This window comes from Oncorhynchus clarkii, chromosome 23, assembly GCF_045791955.1.
Source record: "Oncorhynchus clarkii lewisi isolate Uvic-CL-2024 chromosome 23, UVic_Ocla_1.0, whole genome shotgun sequence".
Classification (NCBI taxonomy): Eukaryota; Metazoa; Chordata; class Actinopteri; order Salmoniformes; family Salmonidae; genus Oncorhynchus; species Oncorhynchus clarkii.
In genome coordinates this window covers 23,973,104-23,985,686 of record NC_092169.1, presented here as the reverse complement: position 1 = coordinate 23,985,686, position 12,583 = coordinate 23,973,104, and the positions used below count along the sequence as shown (strand labels likewise).

Sequence of the window (12,583 nt, the reverse complement as noted above, 5' to 3'; positions counted from 1 at the left end):
ACACGGTACTCTACTCTACTATACACTGTACTCTACTATACACTGTACTCTACTATACACTGTTCTCTACAGTATTCTACTATACACTATACTCAACTACACACTGTACTCTACTATACACTGTACTCTACTCTACTATACACTGTACTCTACTCTACACTGTTCTCTACTATACACTGTACTCTCTACTCTACTATACTCTACTATACACTGTTCTTTACAGTACTATACACTGTTCTCTACTATACAATGTTCTCTACTGTACTCTACTATACACTGAACTCTACTGTACTCTACTATACACTGTTCTCTACTGTACTCTACTATACATTACTCTACTCTACTATACACTGTACTCTACTATAAACTGTACTCTATTATACACTGTACTGTACTATACACTGATCTTTACTGTACTATACACTGTACTCTACTATACACTGTTCTTTATTATACACGGTTCTTTACTGTACTATACACTGTTCTCTACTATACACTGTTCTCTACTGTACTCTACTATACACTGTACACTACTATACACTGTTCTTTACTGTACTATACACTGTTCTCTACTGTACTCTACTATACACTGTTCTTTACTGTACTATACACTTCTTTACTGTACTATACACTGTTATTTGCTGAACTATACACTGTTCTCTACTGTACTCTACTATACACTGTTCTCTACTGTACTCTACTATACACTGTTCTCTACTATACACTGTTCTCTACTGTACACTGTTCTTTACTGTACTATACATTGTTCTCTACTGTACTCTACTATATACTGTTCTTTACTGTACTATACACTACTGTACTATACACTGTACTCTACTGTACGATACACTGTTCTTTACTGTACTATACACGGTTCTTTAAAGTACTATAAACTGTTCTTTACTGTATTATACACTTATTCACTGTACTCTACACTGTACTCTACTGTACTCTACACTGTTCTTTACTGTACTATACACTGTTCTTTATTATACACTGTTCTTTACTGTACTATACACTGTTCTCTACTATACACTGTTCTCTACTGTACTTTACCATACACTGTACTCTACTATACACTGTTCTTTACTGTACTATACACTGTTCTTTACTGTACTATACACTGTTCTCTACTATACACGGTTCTCTACTATACACTGTTCTCTACTATACACTGTTCTCTACTGTACACTGTTCTCTACTGTACTCTACTATACACTGTACTCTACTATACACTGTTCTTTACTGTACTATACATTGTTCTCTACTGTACTCTACTATACACTGTACTCTACTATACACTGTTCTTTACTGTACTATACACTGTTCTTTACTGTACTCTACTGTATGATACACTGTTCTTTACTGTACTATACACTACTGTACTATACACTGTACTCTACTGTACGATACACTGTTCTTTACCGTACTATACACTGTTCTTTACCGTACTATACACTGTTCTTTACTGTACTATAAACTGTTCTTTACTGTACTATACACTTATTCACTGTACTCTACACTGTTCTTTACTGTATTATACACTGTTCTTTACTGTATTATACACTGTTCTTTACTGTACTATACACTTATTCACTGTACTCTACACTGTACTCTACTGTACTCTACACTGTTCTTTACTGTACTATACACTGTTCTTTACTGTACTATACACTGTTCTTTACTGTACTATACACTGTTCTCTACAGTATTCTACTATACACTATACTCAACTATACTATACACTATACTCAACTACACACTGTACTCTACTATACACTGTACTCTACTCTACTATACACTGTACTCTACTCTACACTGTACTCTACTATACACTGTACTCTCTACTCTACTATACACTGTTCTTTACAGTACTATACACTGTTCTCTACTATACAATGTTCTCTACTGTACTCTACTATACACTGAACTCTACTGTACTCTACTATACACTGTTCTCTACTGTACTCTACTATACACTGTTCTCTACTGTACTCTACTATACACTGTTCTCTACTGTACACTGTTCTTTACTGTACTATACACTATTCTCTACTGTACTCTACTATACACTGTACTCTACTATACACTGTTCTTTACTGTACTATACATTGTTCTCTACTGTACTCTACTATACACTGTACTCTACTATATACTGTTCTTTACTGTACTATACGCTGTTCTTTACTGTACTATACACTGTTCTTTACTGTACTATAAACTGTTCTTTACTGTATTATACACTTATTCACTGTACTCTACACTGTTCTTTACTGTACTATACACTGTACTCTACTATACACTGTTCTTTATTATACACTGTTCTTTACTGTACTATACACTGTTCTCTACTATACACTGTACTCTACTATACACTGTTCTTTACTGTACACTGTTCTCTACTATACATTGTACTCTACTATAAACTGTTCTCTACTGTACACTGTTCTTTACTGTACTCTACTATACACTGTTCTTTATTATACACTGTTCTTTACTGTACTATACACTGTTCTCTACTATACACTGTTCTCTACTGTACTCTACTATACACTGTTCTTTACTGTACACTGTTCTCTACTATACACTGTACTCTACTATAAACTGTTCTCTACTGTACACTGTTCTTTACTGTACTATACACTGTTCTCTACTGTACTCTACTATACACTGTACTCTACTATACACTGTTCTTTACTGTACTATACATTGTTCTCTACTGTACTCTACTATACACTGTACTCTACTATACACTGTTCTTTACTGTACTATACATTGTTCTCTACTGTACTCTACTATACACTGTACTCTACTATATACTGTTCTTTACTGTACTATACACTACTGTACTATACACTGTACTCTACTGTACTATACACTGTTCTTTACTGTACTCTACTGTACGATACACTGTTCTTTACTGTACTATACACTACTGTACTATACACTGTACTCTACTGTACTCTACTGTACACTGTTCTTTACTGTACTATACACTGTTCTTTACTGTACTATAAACTGTTCTTTACTGTACTATACACTTATTCACTGTACTCTACACTGTACTCTACACTGTTCTTTACTGTACTATACACTGTTCTTTACTGCACTATACACTGTACTCTACTGTACTATACACTGTTATTTACTGTACTATACACTGTTATTTACTGTACTATACACTGTTATTTACTGTACTATACACTGTACTCTACTGTACTATACACTGTACTCTACTGTACTATACACTGTACTCTACTGTACTATACACTGTACTCTACTGTACTATACACTGTTATTTACTGTACTATACACTTATTTACTGTACTATACACTGTACTCTACTGTACTATACACTGTTCTTTACTGTACTATACACTGTTCTTTACTGTACTATACCCTGTACTCTACTGTACTATACACTGTTATTTACTGTACTATACACGTATTTACTGTACTCTACTGTACTATACACTGTTATTTACTGTACTATACACTTATTTACTGTACTATACACTGTACTCTACTGTACTATACACTGTTATTTACTGTACTATACACTGTTCTTTACTGTACTGTGCTGTTCAAACTTGTGAACCCAACTGTGGTGTATGACTTATATGATTTCTCTTTGGTCCGAATTCTATTGCAGTTACTGATTTTTTCTTCCTCTGAAAATACCGTTTTGATAACGGAATTTCCAGTTTTAATCACTTAATAATTCAAAAACAAAATTGATATTAAAAAAGCACTACCTAATTGATAGGACTACCTTGTTACTTCTGTGAACGTTCATTATCCTCCCTCCCTCATGAATATCTTAAAGATATATGGGGTTTTGGTAACGGAATTTCAAGTCACAAGTAAATGTTTCTTAAATACAGAAGGCAGATAAATGTCTCCAAAACTAAATATAAGTGTTGATATTAGTTGGCACGGGTCTTTAGTTCAACATTATTGTGTTATGTTGTATTTCTAATACCTTAGAAGAATTTATCTAAATCCCCCTTTCCATCTGTTAGACCAGAAATCAGAGACTTTGCTTATTCCCAATTTTTTAGTTGGAACATTTTTGAAACATGTATTGCAACAAAAAAATCTAGACTCAGCTTTCATTTGACACCCAATTTGATATGCTCCAATTAACATTTTGGTGCTCATGGGTCCTTTTACATGGAAATGACCCTAGGCCTTTTTAATCCAAAATGATTGACTGGAAATAATCAATCAACACAATAGTGATGACATACTGTGCCAGTTCCATTTTAATTACAGATGCAAAGGCCTACAGGATACAACTCTGCAAATAAAGCAAGCTCAGCCCTGTTAGTTCTATGGTCCAATCACAGTTGTTGTCTCTTTATCTGTGTAAAGGACCCCCCATCGCCCTGTTAGTTAAGTTTTAAAATATAATTATCAAATCAAATTTTAGTAGTCACATGCGCCGAATACAACAGTGAAATGCTTACTTACGAGCCTCTAACCAACAATGCAGTTAAAAAAATATATAAGAATAAGAAGTAAAAGTAACAAGTAATTAAAGAGCAGCAGTAAAATAACAATGGCGAGAATATATACAGGGGGGTACCGGTACAGTGTCAATGTCCGGGGGCACCGGTTATTTGAGGTAATATGTATATGTTCGTAGAGTTATTAAAATGAATATGCATAGATGATAACAACAGAGAGTAGCAGCAGTGTAAAAGGGGGGGGGGGGGGGGGCAATGCAAATAGTCTGGGTAGCCATTTAATTAGGTGTTCAGGAGTCTTATGGCTTGGGGGTAGAAGCTGTTTAGAAGCCTCTTGGACCGAGACTTGGCGCTCCGGTACCGCTTGTCGTGCGGTAGCAAAGAGAACAGTATTTGACCAGGGTAGCTGGAGTAGTTCACAATTTTTATTTATTTATTTTATTTTCCTCTGACACCGCCTGATACAGAGGTCATGGATGGCAGGAAGCTTGGCTCCAGTGATGTACTGGGCCGTTCGCACTACCCTCTGTAGTGCCTTGCGGTCGGAGGCCGAGCGGTTGCCATACCAGGCAGTGATGCAACCGGTCAGGATGCTCTCGATGGTGCACCTATAGAACCTTTTGAGGATCTGAGGACCCATTTTCAGTCTCCTGAGGGGGAATAGGTTTTGTCGTGCCTCTTCACAACAGTCTTGGTGTGCTTGGACCATGTTAGTTTGTTGGTGAAGTGGACACCAAGGAACTTGAAGCTCTCAACCTGCTCCACTGCAGCCCCGTCGATGAAAATGGGGGAGTGCGCGGTCCTCTTTTTCCTGGAGTCCACAATAATCTCCTCTATCTTGAGCACGCTGAGGGAGAGGATGTTGTCCTGGCACCACACGGCCAGGTCCCAGACCTTCTCCCTAAAGGCTGTCTCGTCGTTGTCGTGATCAGGCCTACCACTGTTGTGTCATCGGCAAACTTAATGATGGTGTTGGAGTTGTGCCTGGCCATGCAGTCATGAGTGAACAAGGAGTACAAGAGGGGACTGAGCATGCACCCTTGAGGGACACCTGTGTTGAGGATCAGCATGGCAGATGTGTTGTTACCGATCCTTATCACATGGGGGCGGCCCGTCAGGAAGTTCAGGATCCAGTTGCAGAGGGAGGTGTTCAGTCCCAGAATCCTTAGCTTACTGATGAGCTTTGAGGGCACTATGGTGTTGAACGCTGAGCTGTAGTCAATGAATAGCATTCTCACATAGGTGTTCCTTTTGTCCAGGTGGGAAAGGGCAGTGTGGAGTGCAATAGAGATTGCATCATCTGTGGATCTGTTGGGGCGGTATGCAAATTGGAGTGGGTCTAGGGTTTCTGGGACAATGGTGTTGTGAGCCATGACCAGCCTTTCGAAGCACTTCATGGCTACAGACGTGAGTGCTATGGGTCGGTATTCGTTTAGGCTGGTTACCTTATTGTTCTTGGGCACAGACACTATGGTGGTCTGCTTGAAACATGCTGGTATTACAGACTCGGACAGGGAGAGGTTGAAAATGTCAGTGAAGACACTTGCCAGTTGGTAAGCGCATGCTCGAAGTACACTTCCTGGTAATCCGTCTGGACCTGCGGCCTTGCGAGCATTGACCTGTTTAAAGGTCTTACTCATATCGGCTGCGGAGAGCTGGTGCTCTCATGCATGTTTCAGTGTTGCTTGCCTCAAAGCAAGCATATACGTAGTTTAGCTTGACTGGTAGGCTAGTGTCACTGGCTGTGGCTGTGCTTCCCTTTGTAGTCTGTAATGGTTTGCAAGCCCTGCCACATCCGACGAGCACCAGAGTCAGTGTAGTACGATTCGATCTTAGTCCTGTATTGACGCTTTGTCTGTTTGATGGTTCGTCGGAGGGCATAGCGAGATTTCTTATAAGCTTCCGGGTTAGAGTCCCGCTCCTTGAAAGCGGCAGCTCTAGCCTTTAGCTCAGTGCAGATGTTGCCTGTAATCTATGGCTTCTGGTTGGGGTATGTACGTACAGTCACTGTGGGGAAAACGTGATCGATGCACTTATTGATGAAGCCAATGACTGATGTGGTCTACTTCTCAGAGGAATCCCGGAACGTATTCCAGTCTGTGCTAGTAAAACAGCTTAGCATCTGCTTCATGCTTCTTGTAGCTTAGCATCTGCTTCATCTGACCACTTGTTTTATTGATCTAGTCACTGGGGCTTCCTGCTTTAATTTTTGCTTGTAAGCAGGAATGGTCAGATTTGCCAAATGGAGCTACAGCCACGAAAAATACAGATGAAAACTCTAGGTAGGTAGTGTGGTCTACAGTTTATCATAAGATACTCTACCTCAGGCGAGCAATAGCTTGAGACTTCCTTAGGTATCGTGCACCAGCAGTTATTTACAAAAATACATAGTCCGCCGCCCCTTGTCTTACCAGACGCCGCTGTTCTATCCTGCCGGTGCAGCTTATAACCAGCCATCTGTATGTTGATAGTGTCGTCGTTCAGCCATGTCTCCGTGAAGCATAAGATATTACAGTTTTGAATGTCCCGTTGGTAGTTTAATCTTCCACGTAAGTCATCTATTTTATTGTCCAAAGATTGCCCGTTTGCTAGCAGAATGGAAGGAAGTGGGGCTTATTCAATCGCCTATGAATTCTCAGAAGGCAGCCCGCCCTTCCGTACCCTTTTTCTCCGCCTCCTCTTCACGCAAATCACGGGGATCTGGGCCTGTTCCCGAGAAAGCAGTATATCGTTCACGTCAGCCTCAATAAAGGAATAAAAGGATTCTGCCAGTCTGTGGTGAGTAATCGCAGTCCTGATGCCCAGAAGTTATTTTCGGTCATAAGAGATGGAAGCAGCAACATTATGTAAAAAATAAGTACAAAAATAGGTTACAAACAACGCAAATAAACAAACAAAAAACCCAACTGTTTGGGGGCACGTAAAACGTGTTTTAAGAGTTTCATCATTCCTTGGGCCAGGAGTTTTTCCAGTTAAAAAAACAAACATTTTACCTGCTTAGAAAAAAAATCTGGTCCCATCATAGCCCATATAAAAGCGGTTTGTTTTACATCTGATTTATTATTGTCATACCATACAACTAGCATCCAGAGTTTTACCTGGTTAGCCTACTAGATCAGGACAAACTCTGGGCCCCAGGAAAACAATTTGTACCCCACCACATATCCTATGTGAACTGTATCTCAAAATATTTACTTACATAGACATTTTCTTATTGTTTGTTTTGGTGGCAGGAATGGGCTTCCATACAGTAACTATGTGATGGTACATTGAAGAACAGCGCAATTTTATTTAGGGTAGCCAATCCGAGGATATTCCATCTGATTATCTCACATAATCACAAATAAAGGACCATTAATGTCAACACTGGAAGAAGAATAGCCTAATGGTGGCATTCTCAAAGAGCAGAGGAATGTGACAGAATTATTGTGCAAACAAAATAAAAATCAATAACAGCAAGCCTACTCGCCAACCGGACAAAACTGTATGAATACCTAGGCTATTTAGCCTTAGCTGACATGAAATATATTCAGAATAAAGCAGCTGATTCGCTATGGGTCCATATCGCACATACTATTTTTGAAGTAGGCTAATGTCACACCCACCTTATTTTTATGCTGTAGAAATACTGTCAGTTATGTATTTATGTAGGCTACAGTGATCGTGGAGTGCAGATATTCACACAATCCGTATAGTCTCAGCTATTCCATCAAGACATGCGTCGTCTCTGTGATAATTTTTTATATAAGGCGCAGCAGTTACAAGGTAGCCAGACATTTACATTTTCCGAAGTTGTCCGCGGCGATGAAACACTCACTTCCCCCGTTCAAAATGCACACACGGTGCAGAGCAAAAAAAGATCACCCACCGGCGCTTTCTCCCAGGCTCAATGGTGATGATGTTTAGTATATTTCATAGCGCCCATCCGCATAAGTATGCTTCACTGACTTCCGCGTTACAATTGAGTGAAAAAAATAGGACGTGTAGAAAAACGGCTTTAAGGCAGGCACGTCAGAGAAGGGGGGGGCTTACTTTTCTCTGCTTTTGATAGATTTAAACACAATTTGAATCACCATGGCCACTACCATACACTGTCAACTCCATCTGCCTGATAGATTAAAATACAATATTCATTTAATTCGGGTTTAAAGTCATAAAGCATCTGAGGAAATACTAAACTGCTACTGTGTTTTCCACTTGAGTGAATAAGACAAATATTTTTTTGTCAACTCATTATGACATCAACTCCGACAGATTTTTATCCAATGCCAACTCCATCAGACAGATGAATGTGTTTATTGGGGATTTTCAAATGAATAATTTTCCCTCTATTTCATATGTTTGTAATTAACTTTTATTTTTTACAGGAAAAAATGTTGTCAACTCTGTCAGTGGCGACTAAACCCTTAGTCAACTCAGTCACTGATGACTAAACCCTTAAAATACATTTTGTGTTTATATTGTAATCACTGTTCTGCAACATTATGTTCAAACAATTGAAGTATTTACAGTGCTAGACCTAAGGGATAATGTTTGCTTTATAAATGTTGTTTTATGTTCTAAATCTAGAAAAACATGCCAAAATGCGAACTAAATTAGCCTCTGAGAATTTAATATACCTATAAAACAAAACAAAAATAAGTTTGGAGATTTATATGACAAAATTGAATAATCTAATGTTAGCATTAAGCAATCGAGGCCTTTAAACACTTGTTGGACAATAATTGTAAAAATGAAATGCCTTTTATGGTGTCTGACCGAATTGACATATATCCAGTTAGTTGCATTTGATGAAAAAAAGTTTAAATTGTCCTGTCTTTCAAGAATCCTCGAGCTCTAAAACAGCAATAACAAAAAAAAAATGTTAAAATAACATGAGATTAGCTAGGGGGTGTGGCATGAAACTGCGTTAAACCACTGTTGATAGGGGCTTGTCATATTCATGGTGAGATATTTACATGATGATGATGATGATGAAGATTATGAAGTTGAGGATGATTTAGGATTTTAGTTGACTGTTAAAATGTACATGCATCTAACAATTGGAGACCAAGGTTGGTTGTCTCACAGGTTGGTTGTCACATTGCTGAGAATATTTTGTCAGGGGGTGGTTGGGAGATTATATTTATTTTTGCACTACTTTTGGGAAGAAATATGTTTTTAAAAAAGCTTTCATTTTTATTATTTAATCAAATAAAAAAATCAGATTCTTCAGCAGCACCCTACTTCCCTAGTATGGTTGTCACATTAAATGTGGGGTTAGTTGTCACTATCCACACCATTATAATAAATCCCAAGCTCTTTTGGGCTTGTGCTACAATAAGCTCCCTTTGTTGACTCTATCTCACACACATATTATTTTCTGCCACACACATGTGCAAACACACACAAATGTATTGAAAATGTAATATGTTCATCTCACAGCATAAAGTGCTGAATTTTGTTAGGAATATCGTTCAATCAAAGAAAGGCTATTTCTAAGACTTATATTGCTTCATTTCCTGTTACAAAAGGAATAAACTCCTAGCAAACGTTGTGACAACCAATAGCTGTATAACTTCCAATCCCTGCGATGGGGCTGGTAGTCACAAGTGGACAGAGTGTGTTTGATGGCTTATAACCCCATGTTGGAATAATTAGATATGAGGTTAAAAACGGTCCCCATTTCAACCCAAGACGTTGGTATTTCTCCTAATATTGAAAATAGTCTTGTAAGTTATACTGGTGCTGAGAAATACACAAGAGTAAAAAGCCCCGGTCTCCTCTAGCCATACTCTGACTAAGCAAGATATGATGTATTCTCTTCTAAGATATATAATAAAACATACAGTACATACTGAATAAACACTATGGCTAACCTGAAAATGTTACTTTTATTCTAAACCCATAGGCCTACACGTTAAAGTCTTATACTGAATGGTGAGTGAATCACCCTAATCTAACAATTTATCCTCTGTTGACAGAGCGCTCCTGCTCCATCTCTGAGAGGCCTGTCAATGTGTTTGGTGTGATTAATGATTCCCAGTCCGTCTCTGTGCGGCTGGGGTCTGGGGCAGGACAACAGGGCCTCTGTGTGTGTCTGGAGTGTGTGGGCACCTCACAGGGATGGGAGGGTGCCAAAGGGACACGTGTGTCTGGGCCACGAGTGACTTTGTGTGTGTGGAGTGTGTGCGTACGTTCAAGAGAGAGAGCGAGAGAAAGAGAGAGGGGAATAGAGACGGAAAGAGAGGGAAAAGACAAGGACTGTCAAGGACAGAAATGCAGTTCAATCCATAGACTTATTGAGAGAGAGAGAGAGATAGAGAGAGAGAGATATATATATTATGGGCTCCTGAGTTCTTCTGAAAAATTATAGAATTAGAGTTGGATAAATGTAGATAAACTCAATTTTTTTTGCAAGGCCTTATACAGGATACTGACCTCAACAATAAAACCTTCAATCGAAATCAAAAGTCCATATCTAAAACCTTGATTTTGGACAAAATTACCTGAATGGACTATTACTACCAAGGACTATCAAGAAAAAACTTCTAACAAACCAAAACCTGCAGAAGAAACACAGCGGAACCTGGAAATACCATCCAAGACAATACTGAGTGAGTAATATTCAGTCTGAAGCTACTTCTGAAGCCAAAAAGTAAGACAATCATCTCTAGGTAATTTAGTTACATAAAGCTAAGTAAATAAGTACACTAAACTACCAAGCTGCTAGGACAGAACAGACCTGGCTGCAACTTCAATTAGTACTGAAGTGTGAAGTCAGATGTGTGAAAACTATTGAGCCCAACAATGGCAGGAGAGTTTCACAACCCCCCACTCCACCCCAATGGCTTATTCCTGTCCAGAGGACATTACAATTCAGTACCCCATGGATATTAAAAATAACACTGCAAGGAATACGTTTAAAAAAAAAAAGATCCTCAAGGACAATCCAGAGACACTATTTGCTGACTGCTACAAGGAGGGGAACGTAAGCAACTTCATTTCCCACACAGACCATCCCCTGGCATGGCACAGAGCTATAAGAGCACACTACCCTATGTCAAGAGAGAGGGTATTGGCCCAGGGTGGAGACTAAACAGAATACTAGACATTGAGGAAATTGAAACAACTTCTGTCGACATGTACAAGTCTGGGACAGTAATGGGGCAGGTCATCCTCATGCAGTTCTAGCAGGGCTTTTTACGGGATAAAAGAGAGAGCAGGAATAGCGCTCTCTCTCTGTGATGACTCCCCCATCCTGAGTGAGTCTGATCACACCTCTTCAAACTGTCCTGCAGACTGAACACACCCAGGTCCCACAACTGCACTGTCCCTTCATCATTTTATATTATATTTTTATTTCACCTTTATTTAACCAGGTAGGCCAGTTGAGAATAAGTTCTCATTTACAACTGCGACCTGGCCAAGATAAAGCAAAGCAGTGCGACACAAACAACAACACAGAGTTACACATGGAATAAACAAACATACAGTCAATAACACAATAGAAAAGTCCATATACAGTGTGTGCAAATGAGGTAAGATAAGGGAGGTAAGGCAATAAATAGGCCATAGTGGCGAAATAATTACAATTTAGCAATTAAACACTGGAGTGATAGATGTGCAGAAGATGAATGTGCAAGTAGAGATACTGGGGTGCAATGGAGCAAATAAAAAAATAACAGCATGGGGATGAGGTAGTTGGATGGGCTATGTACAGGTGCAGTGATCTGTGAGCTGCTCTGACAACTGGTGCTTAAAGTTAGAGAGGGAGATTTGAGTCTCCAGCTTCAGTGATTTTTGAAATTCGTTCCAGTCATTGGCAGCAGAGAACTGGAAGGAAAGGCAGCCAAAGGAGGAATTGGCTGTGGGGGTGACCAATAAAATATACCTGCTGGAGTGCGTGCTATGGGCGGGTGTTGCGGGTGAGCTGTATGGTATTGAAGCTCGTCTGGAGGTTAGTTAACACAATGTCCAAAGAAGGGCCAGAAGTATACAGAATGGTGTCGTCTGCGTAGAGGTGGATCAGGGAATCACCAGCAGCAAGAGCGACATCATTGATGTATACAGAGAAAAGACTCGGCTCGAGACTTTAACCCTGTGGCACCCCCATAGAGACTGCCAGAGGTTCG

General features: G+C 39.3%; 1 protein-coding gene across 8 annotated transcripts in view; it reads right to left on the bottom strand.

Moving 5' to 3' along the window:
- Positions 1-8,436, bottom strand: part of LOC139381973 (E3 ubiquitin-protein ligase MARCHF8-like) — a 156,954-nt gene extending 148,518 nt beyond the window's left edge. For 5 of the 8 annotated variants that reach the window (XM_071125857.1, XM_071125862.1, XM_071125863.1 and 2 more), the window contains exon 1: positions 8,075-8,405. The gene's annotated coding sequence lies outside the window, so the exon portion shown is untranslated. Of the gene's footprint in view, positions 1-8,074 lie in introns of all 8 variants that reach the window. The other 3 variants (XM_071125864.1, XM_071125861.1, XM_071125859.1) reach the window with 3 other exon arrangements.
- Between the last annotated feature and the right edge of the window lie 4,147 nt (positions 8,437-12,583).